This window comes from Lactuca sativa, chromosome 3 (genome assembly GCF_002870075.4).
Source record: "Lactuca sativa cultivar Salinas chromosome 3, Lsat_Salinas_v11, whole genome shotgun sequence".
NCBI lineage: Eukaryota > Viridiplantae > Streptophyta > Magnoliopsida > Asterales > Asteraceae > Lactuca > Lactuca sativa.
This window is the reverse complement of record NC_056625.2, coordinates 257,568,839-257,583,502: the sequence shown is the minus strand read 5'-3', so window position 1 is coordinate 257,583,502 and position 14,664 is coordinate 257,568,839.

The window sequence follows — 14,664 nt, the reverse complement described above, 5'->3', positions numbered from 1 at the left end:
TTAATATGTAGAAGTAAGATATTGTTTTAAAATTGAAATTTAGTATATGTATGATTACACTTTATGTTTGATATTTATTTAACTTTATTAACCAAATTATAATCATTATTAGAAAAACAATATAATTAATCACTTTTAACTATTTACAAAATATTCTTTTGGTTGTTTAAGTTAAACTAAAATTTATATTTAAGTTGACCATGTAATGTCATATTTAAATTAATAATTGAAGTATTTTATAAAAATTGTTACCAAATTATATCCTAAAATGATAATGGTTTAAATCCAACAATATATTAAAACTAATAAATTAAGTATAATATGTTAAAAGCTAAAGAACGCCACTTAATAAGTTGAAGTAAAGATATTATTTAAATATTGAAATTTAGTTTATATATGATTACACTTTAGGTTTGATATTTATTTAACCTTATTAACCAACTTATTATTATTATTAGAAAGAAAATGAAAAGTCATTGGAGTTTCAAATGAATATGGTGAAAGGAAAATGCATGGGAGTTTCAAATGAATGTGATGATAGGAAAAATGTTTTCTTTATAATATAGTATGACTGGGCGAATGTCCGCGCGTTGCGCAGAAACACCTATATAGTTGAAATCTTTACAAATATATGTTTTTTTTAAATATAACAATAACGTTGTTGTTAAATTTGATATAATAATTCGTATACTAAATTATTATAATATATTGATTATTTTGAATTATATGATAATATACATATCTTTTATAACTCTATAATTTCAACCGTTTGAATGACTTCTACCCGCGAATTGCTCATGAATAAAATTAAATATAATATATGGGTTAATGTTATTTATAGTTTTTGTTATTGTTAGTTAATTTTTTAAAATTTATTTTCTTAACATTTTAATTTCTATCATTATAATTATTTAAAACATCAAACATTGTTTTTTGATTTTAAATGCAACAATATAATCATTTAAATAGAGTTATTTTTAACTATTGTTATTGTAAGTTATATTAAACTATTTATTTGAAAACTTTTAACGATTATACAAATATCTTTAGAAAATATTTTAGTTAAATTGATATTATAATTTACTTTTTGCATTTAGCACTACAATTTATTACTTTTAACTATTCACAAAATATTCATTAGGTTTTTTAAGTGGAACTGAAATTTATATTTAAGTTAACACTGTAATGTTATATTTAAATTAACAGTTTAAGTATTTTGTCCAAACTGTTCTAAAGTTATAGCTTTAAATTGATAATACTTTACATACAACAACATATGAAATCTAATAAATTAAGTATAATATGTTAAAAGTTAAAGACATAATTTTATAAGTAGATGTAAAGATATTATTTTAATATTGAAATTTAGTTTATTTATGATTACACTTTAAGTTTGATATTTATTTAACCTTATTAACCAAATTATAATCATTATTAGAAAGACATCACAATTTATTACTTTTAATTATGTACAAAATATTATTTAGTTTGTTTAAGTTAAACTAAAATTTATATTTAAGTTAGTCATGTAATGTTATATTTAAGTTTATAATTTGAATATTTTATACAAATTATTCAAAAATTGTAGCTTTAAAATGATAAAGGTTTACATCCAACAATATATGAAAACTAATAAATTAAATATAATATGTAAAAAGTTAAAAAACATAACTTTATAAGTAGAAGTACATATATTTTCTTAATATTTAAATTTAGTTTATATATGATTACACTTTAGATTTGATATTTATTTAATCATATTAACCAACTTATAATCATTATTAGAAAGAAATTGAAAAGTCATGGGAGTTTCAAATGAGTGTGATGAAAGGAAAAATAAATTGGAGTTCCAAATAAATGGAATGAAAGCAAAAAAATTTCATTTATAATATAGTATAATATGATATGATATAGATAAATAGATATATCAAGTTTTTAGAAGTGGTTTATTATCATTTAATATAAAAAAAAGTTAACAAAAAAAACTCAATTGTTTGACGCATAATAAAAAAACAAAAACAAAAATAATAATAAAAAAAAACATTTCTTGAACAAAAACTCGCGCAATAACTATTTAAATAAGTCATATATGAACAAAAAAAAACAAATGTTTTCACCTTTCAATTTACATTTAATCTATATAACTTGCGTATACATCCAAATATTTGGGCGCAAAGCTTTCCATATATATATATATATATATATATATATATATATATATATATATATATATATATATATATATATATATATATAGAGGTTCCGTTAAGATTAAAAATAAAATAGAGATCTCGAGATTCATCCTCAGCCACGTATTTCACATCTGCCGCTCTAACCCTTCGGCGTACCGGTGCGGCAGGTCTGGTGTAATCATAAATGATTACACAGTGCACCCGTTCCTTTCTCCTCCGCCACCATCCCAACCACTGTAACCGCCACCACCACCACCACTACCACCACCTCTGACACCAGTCAACCTCACCATTGTCACCTCCATTACTTATACCACCGCCACCTCTGTCACCACCACCTCTTCTACGACTAACTATAATAATCATTTATGATTACTCAATCTGTGAACAGACATATATGTATAATCATTTATGATTATGCATATACGTATAAACATGTATAATCCTCTATAATTATACATCTCTGCCATATAATCATTTATGATTAGGCATACATCGTTGTTGTTGGTACGCTGGAGAAACAGGAGAGAGCGTTCCAAACGCTCAAGCGAGCCTTGTGCACTGCACCAATACTATCCCTCCCCGAAGGGTTAGAAGACTTCGTAGTCTATTGCGATGCATCGAATCAGGGGCTCGAGTGTGTTCTGATGCAGCGAGGTAAGGTTATCGCCTACGCCTCGAGACAACTGAAAACACAGGAAGTTAACTACACGACCCATGATCTTGAACTAGGAGCAGTTGTATTTGCTCTGAAGATCTGGAGACATTACTTGTACGGAACGAAAAGCACTATCTTTACCGACCACAAGAGTTTACAACACATATTCGATCAGAACGAGCTCAACATGAGACAACGATGGTGGGTCGAGCTACTTAGTGACTACGAATGCGATATTCGTTATCATCCGGGTAAAGCCAACGTAGTAGCAGACGCCCTAAGACGAAAAGAATATTCTGGTCGAAGAGTCAAGGCATTGACAATGACTATCCATTCACATTTGTCTAAGCAAATTCAGACGGCCCAGCTTGAAGCTATGAAACCTGAAAACGTGACGAGTGAATCCCTTAGAGGAATGGATAAAAACTTAGAAGCCAAGGGTGGCGGAGCCTTATATTTCATGAACCGGATCTGGACACCGAAACACGGTGGCCTTCGAGACTTGGTCATGACCGAGGCGCACAACACTCGGTATTCCCTCCACCCAGGTTCAGATAAGATGGATCTGGATCTTAAAAGGCTATACTGGTGGCCTAACATGAAAGCAAAGATGGCTACCTTCGTAAGTAAGTGCCTTACTTGCGCAAAGGTTAAGGTCGAGTACCAGAAGCCCTCCGGTTTATTACAACAACCAGAGATCCCATAATGGAAGTGGGAACGGATCACTATGGATTTTATAACCAAGTTGCCCAACACAACGGGTGGACTTGATACCATATGGGTCATCGTCGATAGATTGATCAATTCTGTACACTTCCTGCCTATAAAAGAAACTGACAAAATGGAGAAGCTTACGAGAACATACATTAGGGAAATCATACGACTACATGGTGTACCTATATCCATTATCTCCGATAGAGATAGCAGGTTCACCTCAAGATTCTGGCAATCACTACAACATTCCCTAGGAACAAGGCTGGACATAAGCACAGCCTACCATCCACAGACAGACGGACAGAGTGAGAGGACCATCCAAACACTGGAAGATATGTCGAGAGCCTGTGTGATTGATTTTGGAAAGGCATGGGATACTCATTTACCCCTTGTCGAATTTTCCTACAATAACAGTTATCACACGAGCATCAAGGCTGCTCCATTTGAAGCCCTCTACGGCCGAAAGTGCAGATCCCCTCTGTGCTGGGCTGAAGTGGGTGATACCCAATTAGCTAGGGGGCAAGTTTCTGACAGTACTCTCATCGGTCCGGAAATCATTCGAGAAACGATAGAGAAGATCGTTTAGATCCGTGAACGATTGAAAGCCTCTAGAGACCAACAAAAGAGGTACGCGGATAAGCGAATGAAACCTTTGGAATTCCAGGTGGGGGACCGAGTCCTTCTTAAAGTCTCACCCTGTAAGGGCTTGATACGCTTCGGTAAGCGTGGAAAGCTTAATCCGAGATACATAGGACCCTTCGAGATTCTCGCAAGAATCGGCCCCGTAGCTTACAAGCTCAACCTACCTGACGAACTTCGTAACGTACATTCTACATTCCACGTATCTAACTTGAAAAAGTGCTTGGCCAACAAAACTCTCGTAATCCCACTCAACGAGATCGAGATTAACGAGAGCCTCAACTTCGTGGAAGAACCAGTAGAGGTCATGGACTGAGAAGTCAAGCAGACGAAGCAAAGCCGTATCCCGATTGTGAAGGTCTGCTGGAACGCCAAGCGAGGACTGGAATTCACTTGGGAGCGTGAGGATCAGATGAAACTGAAATACCCTCATCTCTTTGCTTAGTTAATTGTAACTACTTTATTTGTTTAGACTTTAATTTCGGGATGAAATTTCCTTAACAGGGGGATGATGTGACAACCCGAAATTTTCTTTCGGTCAAACCCTAAAAGTAAACCACTTCGTGTCATAAGTTAATGTAATTATTTCTTATTTTTAGGAAATATAAAGTTCGTTTGATTATTTTAATATTATTTTTAAACGAACAGGTGAAAGAAAGTGTCGTCTCGGGTTTTGAATTTTAAAAACCGCAAACACCTCGCGTCTTAGAAATTCCCGACCAAACTTTTGTGTTTGGGTTGAAAATTCACCCAAAAACCGTAAACTCATACCTATGTATGAGTTTACTCCCCAATAGTCTAGTTATTGTGTTTACTCCCCAAGTTTACAAAAGAGTAAACTCCAAGAGCTCTCTCAAGTATCATCCTAGATTAAATTCCAAACCTTCAATCTTGTAAGTGTTCTAACCTTTTTAAGTTAGTAAAACACTTAATCTAGTGTTTATACATCTAATCATCCAACCATATTTGTATTTTGACTAGATTTCCAAAACACCAAGAACACACACTAAGTGTTCTTGGCATTTTAGCTCAAATCAAGCCTTCTAATAGTAAGTACTTCCATCCTTGAGTGATTGTAAGCTAGTATTACATTTAAACACCAAGAAAATGTGTCAAGAACACAAGGCTTGAGGTGTTCACGGTCCAAGGAGATGCTTGGGCCGTAAACACCATAAAGTGCACCAAAGTGTGCCTAAGTCTTTATCTAAGCCCTAGTTTGATGTGTAAGCCTCCCACAAATTGATTAAACCTTCCTTGGATGTGTTTAAGCTTTGAAAAACATCAAAAACCAAAAAATATAGGTATTTATGGTTTGGGGATCTCCCAAAACCGTAAACACCCTAAAGTATGTACAAGTTGGTCATTTTCCTTCCTTAGGCTTAGAGACTAACACATACACTTACCTAATTGTGTTAGGGACTTGAAAACATGGCAATACACTTCTCCATAAGGGTTTACGGTAGTAAACCCAAAGGAAAATGCCTTTAGGCCGTAAACTCCTCAAAGGAGGTGTTTTGTTGCCCTAGTCCCTTCCAAAGGCCAAACCACTTAGTAGAATTGCTTCAAAAGGCTTGTTAAACCACTTAGTAGAATTGCCATTAGAGGAGTGACATTTGTGGCTCTAAAGCTCCAAGAACAAGAAGATAAAACAAGTGTTTCAAGGTAAGCTTCTAACTCTGATTTTGTATTGTTCGTATACTCTATTAGCTATTAGAAGTCTTGGATCCAATGCATGTTTAATTAGAGAAACCTAGATCCAAGAATTAGGGTTTGTATGTGCACATAGGAATGTTCATATGGCCAAAACCCATCGAAAACAACACTTGGACATTAAGACTAGAGTTTACGACCGTAAACTCTATAGTTTACTGCCGTAAACTCCCTAGGTCTTAACCATCAAAACCGTCAACTCCAAGGGAGTTTACCCTTGAACCCTAAACACCCTAGATTTACTCTACCAACACTTGGATGCAATCCTTGTGAGCTTTAACACTTTAATCAAAGTGTTTTCATGTTCTAGAGTGTCTCAACTTATTTTATAAGTTATAATTTTGCTAATTAGTTATATATATATATATATATATATATATATATATATATATATATATATATATATATATACATACATATATATATATATATATATATATATGTTCATTATATGATAACTAGGCTCGTGCGTGTGTACATGTCTTCATTTGTCACCTAGCACCGTACCCGACACTTCAACCCAATCCACTCACCGCAAGTGAGTTCATACCCCTTTAATTAACCTTTGAAATAATTTTAAATGTTTTAAATGTTTTTATGGGGGGAATACAAGTTGAATACTTATAGTTATTACATCAATCACATGGGATTAATAACTACAAAACCAATGATTTTATTACCGTTCAAACTGTTTATCAAACTGTTTTACTTCAAACTTCTTTGCAATCTCTTTTACTATCAAATACTGTTACTTAAACTTTTATATACTTATAGTAAATTGCATGCCCGTATATGTATAGTTATATATATGCAATGTTTAAAAGGCTTAGGAAGGCCGTCCGCCCTGTTTCCTTTTCCTCGATTTGGATGTGGTCTGGTGGGATATCGGGTAGTCGTCCGAAGGTCGTTTCAATATTGATTATATATCATGTGTACATATATAGACATAAAAGTGCTTCCATATTCATGCGTACTAGTTACATCATTAGTAAGCTACCATCGGGGTAGCACAGGATCATACTTATACTTTTGCTAGATCAATGAGTCAGTTCATTCATGAGTCAATACTTATTACTATGAGAACATATACATTACATTACTATGAGTACATATACCACTATACTAGGAGAAGAACATATACAACTATACTAGAAAGAGGACATATACAACTATACTAGAAAGAGAACATATACAACGATACTAGAACGAGTAACAATACATTACATATACTTATATACATTGATAGAATTGTGATCCATTGTATCGGAGCATGCCTTAAATGTCATGGCCCGAGTTGTAGCAAGAGTCTCTTGGAGGGAGAGCGTGAGTTTGCCTATAGATCTATACTGGATTGACTATCCTACACCTTGCTGCTAGCTACAGCCGGACCTGCAGGTCTGCGGGTGCCAAACATCATTTCTTTTTACGACCATTCGTATGTCGTTGTTACCAGTCAATAGTATGGTGCAATTAATCACATGATACCTTAATATAAATCCGGTTTAAGGTAGTTAGTACAACAGTAGTTCCTATAATACAACACTACAGTACTACAGTAATTTACCCTTTACATATATTTAGTGATTATTTCACTTAAACATTAATGTACAAACTATATTTTGTTAATGATAGTTACACTTGGGAAATTTCACACTTTTATAGCAAACGAACATATGGAACAATTACGCCTTGGTAGAAGGCTACTTTAATAGAAAATATAGGTTTTTCTAGGAGATTCAAACTTTTACAAACACTTACAAACATTTACATACCTTTTACAAACTTATACTTAAAACCATGTTCAAATGTGTGACAACCTGAAATTTCCATTGTACGAACCTCATCTATTCAATAGAAACTAGTTCAGTTTCAGTGATTTTCAAGCTTTTCCGAACAAATTTGTGTACATTAGGATTATGTTTTAGATGATATCAGGAGAGTGGATACTCCTGGTTTTGTGAAACTTGGGCATTTCAAGTTTCATACTGTTACAGTCCAACATCAGGAATAAAAAGATTTTCTGCCAAAATATTCCAGGACTATAAATAGTTTTCTGAATTAAATTAATTCATTATTCACAATTCCAAATAGAGAAAAGCCATATTCTCTCTGACGGATCTTCGGGTTTTCATCCCAGATTGTGAGTCTACTTTTCTATATGTGTTTCAATACTTGTTTAATGCTTGTTAACAACAATAACATGTTTAGATTTCAAGATCCGGGAGTTTACCGCCCAAGATCGTTCTTGGGGAGTAAACTCCAAAATGGAACATTATGGCTTCCTAGTCCCAATCCCTTGCTAGAAGACTTGTTTAGGAGTTAGGGTATGACATTTATGGATCAAAAAGCAACCAAGAAACATAAGTTTCTAGGAGTTTACGGCCAAGGAACTCCCTTGGGCCGTAAACCCCTTTTTAAGGGCTTAAATGCCCTAAAACTTTCCCCAAATGCTTAAGGAACTTAACCACTAGTGCTTGTGCTTGTTTAGAACATCAAAAGGCCATAGAAATCACAAGTTAGTAGGAGTTTACGGCCAAGAACCCTTCTTGGGCCGTAAACCTCTTTTTGTGGGACAAAAATCATTCCAAGCTACCCTTAAGCCTTTAGACAATTTACCTTGCACCGTTGGGACTAGAATGGAGAGTAGAACACATAGAAATCACTCCTTGGAAGGAGTTTACGGCCAAGGAACATGAATTGGGCTGTAAACTCCAAGTGAAGGCACCAAAGTGTGCCTCTTGTCCCCATTAGCCTTAGATAAATTCATGGATGCCATTCTTGATGTTTAAGTGCCTCAAATCAATTAAATTCCTAGAGTTTACGGCCGTAAACTCTAAGGTGAAGGACCTTAGGCCGTAAACTCCCTTATGGAGTGTTCTAGAGCCTTAAAACTACTTCATGCATTATTCCAATAAAGATAGAAGTGTTCTAGAAGCAAGATAACACCACAAAACACCCAAAACAACCCTTTGGGGAGTTCACGGCCATAAACCTATGAGTTTACGGCCGTAAACTCCAAGGTGTGGGGTTTGTGGGTGGTGAACTCCTACACAAGGCCCTTTGATGTTTCAAACCCTTTTGCCTTGTCCCGTAGCAACTTAGATGCAACCATTTGAACCCTAAACACTCATAAAAGTGTTTAAATGTTTTCTAAGTGTCTTAACTTATTTATTTAAGTTATTATATGTCTAATTAGTTATATATATGTTTATTATATGATAACTAGGCTCGTGCGTGTAAACCAGTCTCCGTTTGCCACCTAGCACGGTAGCCGACACTGCAATTCAAACGACTCACCACAAGTGAGTTCATACCCCTTGAATCAACCTTTGAAATGATTTTAAGTGTTTTAAATACTTTATGGGGGGGGATACAAGTCAAATACTTATAGTTATTACTTCAATCACATGTGATTAATAACTAGGAAAACAACGATTTTTACCACTGTTCAAACTGTTTTTCAAACTACTTTACTATTGAAATGTTTTACAAACTGTTTTACTATCCGAACTTATTTAGAGACTGTGATTCAACAAATGCTTCTTATACTTAAACTGTGTTATCAACTTATGCCTTCAAAATGTTTTATAGATCGACATCAAGTCGATCTTCTCTTGAAATTATATTTATGCTTCAAATGTTTTATGAAAACTTATTTATGCTTTTATATATCCAATTGCATGCCCATATATGTATAGATATATAAATAATGTTCAAAGGGCTAAGGAAGGCCATCTGCCCTATTTCCTTTTCCTCGATTTGGATGTGGTCTGGTGGGATTTCGGGTGACCATCCGAAGGTCGTTTCCATATTACTTATATATCATATATACATGTATAGACATAAAAGTACTTCCATATTCATACTCATCAGTACATCATTAGCTGGTTACCATCGGGGTAACGCAGGATCAATACATATACAGAAATACTAGAAACAATACATATACAGAAATACTAGAAACAATACATATACAGAAATACTAGAAACAATACATATACAGAAATACTAGAAACAATACATATACAGAAATACTAGAAACAATACATATACAGAAATACTAGAAACAATACATATACAGAAATACTAGAAACAATACTTATACAGAAATACTAGAAACAATACATATACAGAAATACTAGAAACAATACATATACAGATATGCGAGAAACAATACATATACAGATATACGAGAAACAATACATATACATGAATACTTAACAATTGTGATCCACTGTATCGGGCATGCCTTAAATGTCATGGCCCGAGTTGTAGCCAGAATTCTCTTGGAGGGAGAGCGTGAGTTTGCGTATAGATCTATACTGGATTGACTATCCTACACCTTGCTGCTAGCTACAGCCGGACCTGCAGGTCTGCGGGTGCCAAACGTCATTTCTTATTACGACCGTTCATTATGTCGTTGATTATCAGTCGATAGCATGGTGCAATTAATCGCAATAAACCTTAATATAAATCCGGTTTAAGGTAGTAGTATTTAGTACAGCAGTAGTCTTAATATACAAAGCTATAGTACTACAATGATTTACCCATTACATATTTTAGTGATAACCTCACTTAAGCATTAATGTACAAACTATATTTTTAACGAATGATAGTTATATTTGGGTAATCATACACTTTTACAACAGAAAAGTTTACAAAACAGCCTAGCCTTGGTAGAAGGTTACTTTTATAGAAAATATAGGATTTTCTGAGTGATTCAAACTTTTACAAACACTTTCAAACATTTACTTACATTTTTACAACTTATACATTGAGACAGGTACAAACGTCTTTATAAGAAACATTGACACTAAAATACTTATGAACTCACCAGCTTAATGCTGATAAACTCTTTCAAAATAACTTGTATTCTCAGGTCATCAGTAGACAGGTACCGAGGCCAGCTTTGTGAAGATGGTGTGCATTCAAGACTCATCTCATATTATTTGGTGTTTCATTATTTTTGGTGTCTATAACTGTACAGAACACACTTGTATTGAAATTATATATTTAATGCAATGGATGATATTGTTTGCTTATTTACATTTACTGTGTTGTGATACTGTACATGACGTCCTCCGCCCCGGAACGTTTCCGCCGTTCTTGGTTTTGGGGTGTGACAGACTGGTATCAGAGCATTGTTTATAGTGAATCAAGTATATCAACCCATAAAAGATATATTAATCTATAAACCCAAAAGGGACTAAAACACTCTGACCAAGAGTCTATACTTTAAATAATAAAATATTTAATTAAGTATACTAGTCTACATTCATACTAAAATCAGTGTCACAATGACAAAAACAAAAGTATTATGATTGTTGAATATCACAAGTGAGCTCGGGGATGTATGGTCAGTCCTTAGAGTGGCATAGCCTGATCAACTATGCTGGTCCTAGGAGTGATTAGCATATGCCCTAGAATGGTTGTGATATGTTAGCAAGTCTAAAAACTTACCAACAGTACCACAAGAAGATCAGTAGAACTTAGAACTTAAAATACTATAGGAGTATTTTGTGCTATTAGTTACACGTATACTATATTCTTATACCTCTCTTCTCGCGTAGATCTAAATGGCTGGATTCCATCATGGCGACCCGTACTTTCCCAATGAAGGCAATGTCGGGTGGATCGATGAAGAGCCCGAAGATGACCATCCAATCCCTTTGGATGATCACCTCGCAGAAGGCTTTTCGGATGGATCCGACTCCGAGCCTGAAGTCAACAACCTACCGCTTGTAGGTCAAGCCCCGAACAACAACCCTCGACCAGCGTTTCTAGGTCCTACACCCATGTGGGCAAACAATCTGAATCGCTGGAGTGATGAGCAGGGTCAGCCCTTACCATACTTTGGGGACCGAACCTTTTACAACATTAGCGATGGTGGCTCTGCTGACAGAGCTCTGCCAGTAATCATCCGCAGAATAGCTCGTAATGGCGAGCAAGGTCGAGCAGCCATCGACCGGGTCATGGAAGTTGATGCCAACTCAGGTGTCAACACCGTCCGCATTCGCCGTCTTGAAGAAGACATGGAACGGACCCGGAGAACCAACGAAACTCTGCAGCAACAGTTGGCTGCCTCCCGTGCTGAAGTCTTAGAACTTCGAGCTCGTCAAAGAGCTCAGGACCGACACCTTCAAGAAGTGTTTCGCCAAGTGTCCGACCTCAGGGATCGCCCGAGAAATTCCCATCGCCATTAAATGATGTCTAGCACATCTCTGTCTTTTGATTTAGGGATAGCCTTGAACTTATGTGCTTTAAGTAGCACTTGTCTGTAAAATATTCCTAACTTTCGGTACTCTAATTAGGAATCTAGGACTGTCAGTATTGTCCTTATGGTATGATGTAAGACCTACTGTTAGTCGATTCTCCTTGAACTTATTGCATCAGTAATACCCGTACTATTGAAATCTATATAATCTGTGGGAAAAATTTGTACACTTGTGTATTCCTACTAATATTTCTTATGTGATTTCAAACACTCATTCAAACGGTTGGGCTATGGTTATTTAGTCCATGGGTCACTCTCACTTTGCTTACAAATTGATTCTTATCATCCTTCTTGTTTTTATAAACTTATAGCTGAAGGATGCCTCCTCGCAAATCTCCCAGGAATAGGAATAATCCTGTACCTCCACCGCCTCCACCACCTGCAGTCATCGATACTGCAGCCCTGAATGCAGCCGTAGCTGCAGCAGTGGCTACTGCCATGGCTCAGTATCACTCATCGGATGCTAGCAGAGGTGGAACCCCTGTGGAATCTATCCCAGTTGAAATCCCTGTGTGCTCGAGAGAGTGCACTTACAAGGATTTTACAAACTGCAAGCCGAAGCCTTTCTATGGCACCGGCGGAGTCATTGCTCTCTCGCAATGGTTCGAGAAGACTGAATCAGTCTTCGAAATCTGTTCGTGCCCTGCAGCATTCAAAGTGAAATATGCCGCATGCACCTTCGAGGATAAAGCCCTAACGTGGTGGAACGGCCACGTCAAAGCCCTAACTCTCGTCGTGGCTAACGACATGGGCTGGGCAACGATGAAGGACCTCATGACTGAGGAGTACTGCCCTAGGGGCGAAGTCCAGAAGTTAGAACATGAACTCTGGAATCTGTCTATGAAGGGTACCAACGTGATCGCTTACACTGCCCGCTTCAGCGAATTGGTGGCCCTATGCCCCAACATGGTTCCCACTGAAGGGAAAAAGATTGAGCGGTATATATGGGGGCTAGTACCTCCGTACCAGGGGAACGTCTTAGCATCCAACCCTGCTACTTTCGACAGTGCCAAGCGATTGGCACAAAGACTTATTGACCATGGAGTCAAGACCCCTGCAACTACAACCACCCTAGCCATCCCAGAACCCTCCAAACCCGCTGGCAACAAGCGGAAGTTTTGGGATGAGAAGAAGAAGCAGCGTGCTTCAAAGAAACAGCAAATCGTAGCAGTACATGCTGCGGTAGCCCCTACTGCTGTTACTGCTCCGGGGAAGCAGTACTCTGGAAGTTTGCCGAAGTGCAATAAATGCAGCTTCCACCATAACGGCGCCTGCCGTGAAATGCAGTGTAACAACTGCCACAGAAAAGGACACACCATCCGATTCTGTAAGTTCCCGGCGCAACCGATCTCCCAAGTTCCTGGCTCAGGCGCGAGCCCAACTTGCTATGGATGTGGCGAAGCAGGCCACTTTAAAAGGGACTGCCCTAAGGCGAGGAATACTGGAGGAGCAGGGAGGGTACTAGCAATAGGCCACGGGGAAGCAGTTGCTGACCCGACAGTGGTGACCGGTACGTTCCTCCTTGATAACTCCTATGCATGCATTCTGTTCGATAGTGGAGCGGAGCGAAGCTTCGTAAACCACAAATTTGCTCGCATGCTTAAGCAACAACCACACGCACTTAATGAACAATTCACAGTAGAAATGGCCAATGGGAAAACTGAAAGTACTAATAGCATATACTTAGGTTGTCTTCTAACCTTAGATAACCATTCATTCCCAATCGACCTTATGCCGGTCTCAATAAAAAGCTTCGACGTTATTATCGGCATGGATTGGTTAAGCCTTCATCGCGCCGACATCATGTGCTATGAGAAAGCAGTCCGTTTAAACCTCCCATCTGGCGAAACTCTTATAGTCTACAGCGACAAACCGGGTGCGAGTCTTCGCATTATATCTAGTATTCAAGCACAGAAATATCTGCGCAAAGAATACCACGCATTCCTTGCTCACGTCGTCGACACGAACCTAGAAGCGAAAGAACTAAAGAACCTCCCTGTAGTGAGCGACTTTCCCGACATTTTCCCAGAAGAACTACCTGGGTTACCTCCGCAACGACAAGTCGAGTTCAGAATCGACTTGGTCCCAGGAGCTACCCCAGTAGCCAAGTCGCCCTACCGTTTAGCACCAGCCGAGATGCAAGAACTCTCTGGTCAACTTAACGAACTGCTCAGCAAGGGTTTTATAAGACCAAGTTTCTCACCTTGGGGAGCACCGGTCTTGTTCGTTAAGAAGAAAGACGGATCATTCCGTATGTGTATTGACTACAGGGAACTTAACAAATTGACGATAAAGAATCGTTACCCTCTGCCACGCATAGATGATCTATTCGACCAACTACAAGGGGCGAGCTATTTTTCCAAGATTGACCTGAGATCCGGATATCACCAGTTACGAGTGCTAGAAGAGGATGTCCCAAAGACAGCCTTCCGAACTCGTTACGGACACTACGAGTTCGTGGTGATGCCATTCGGATT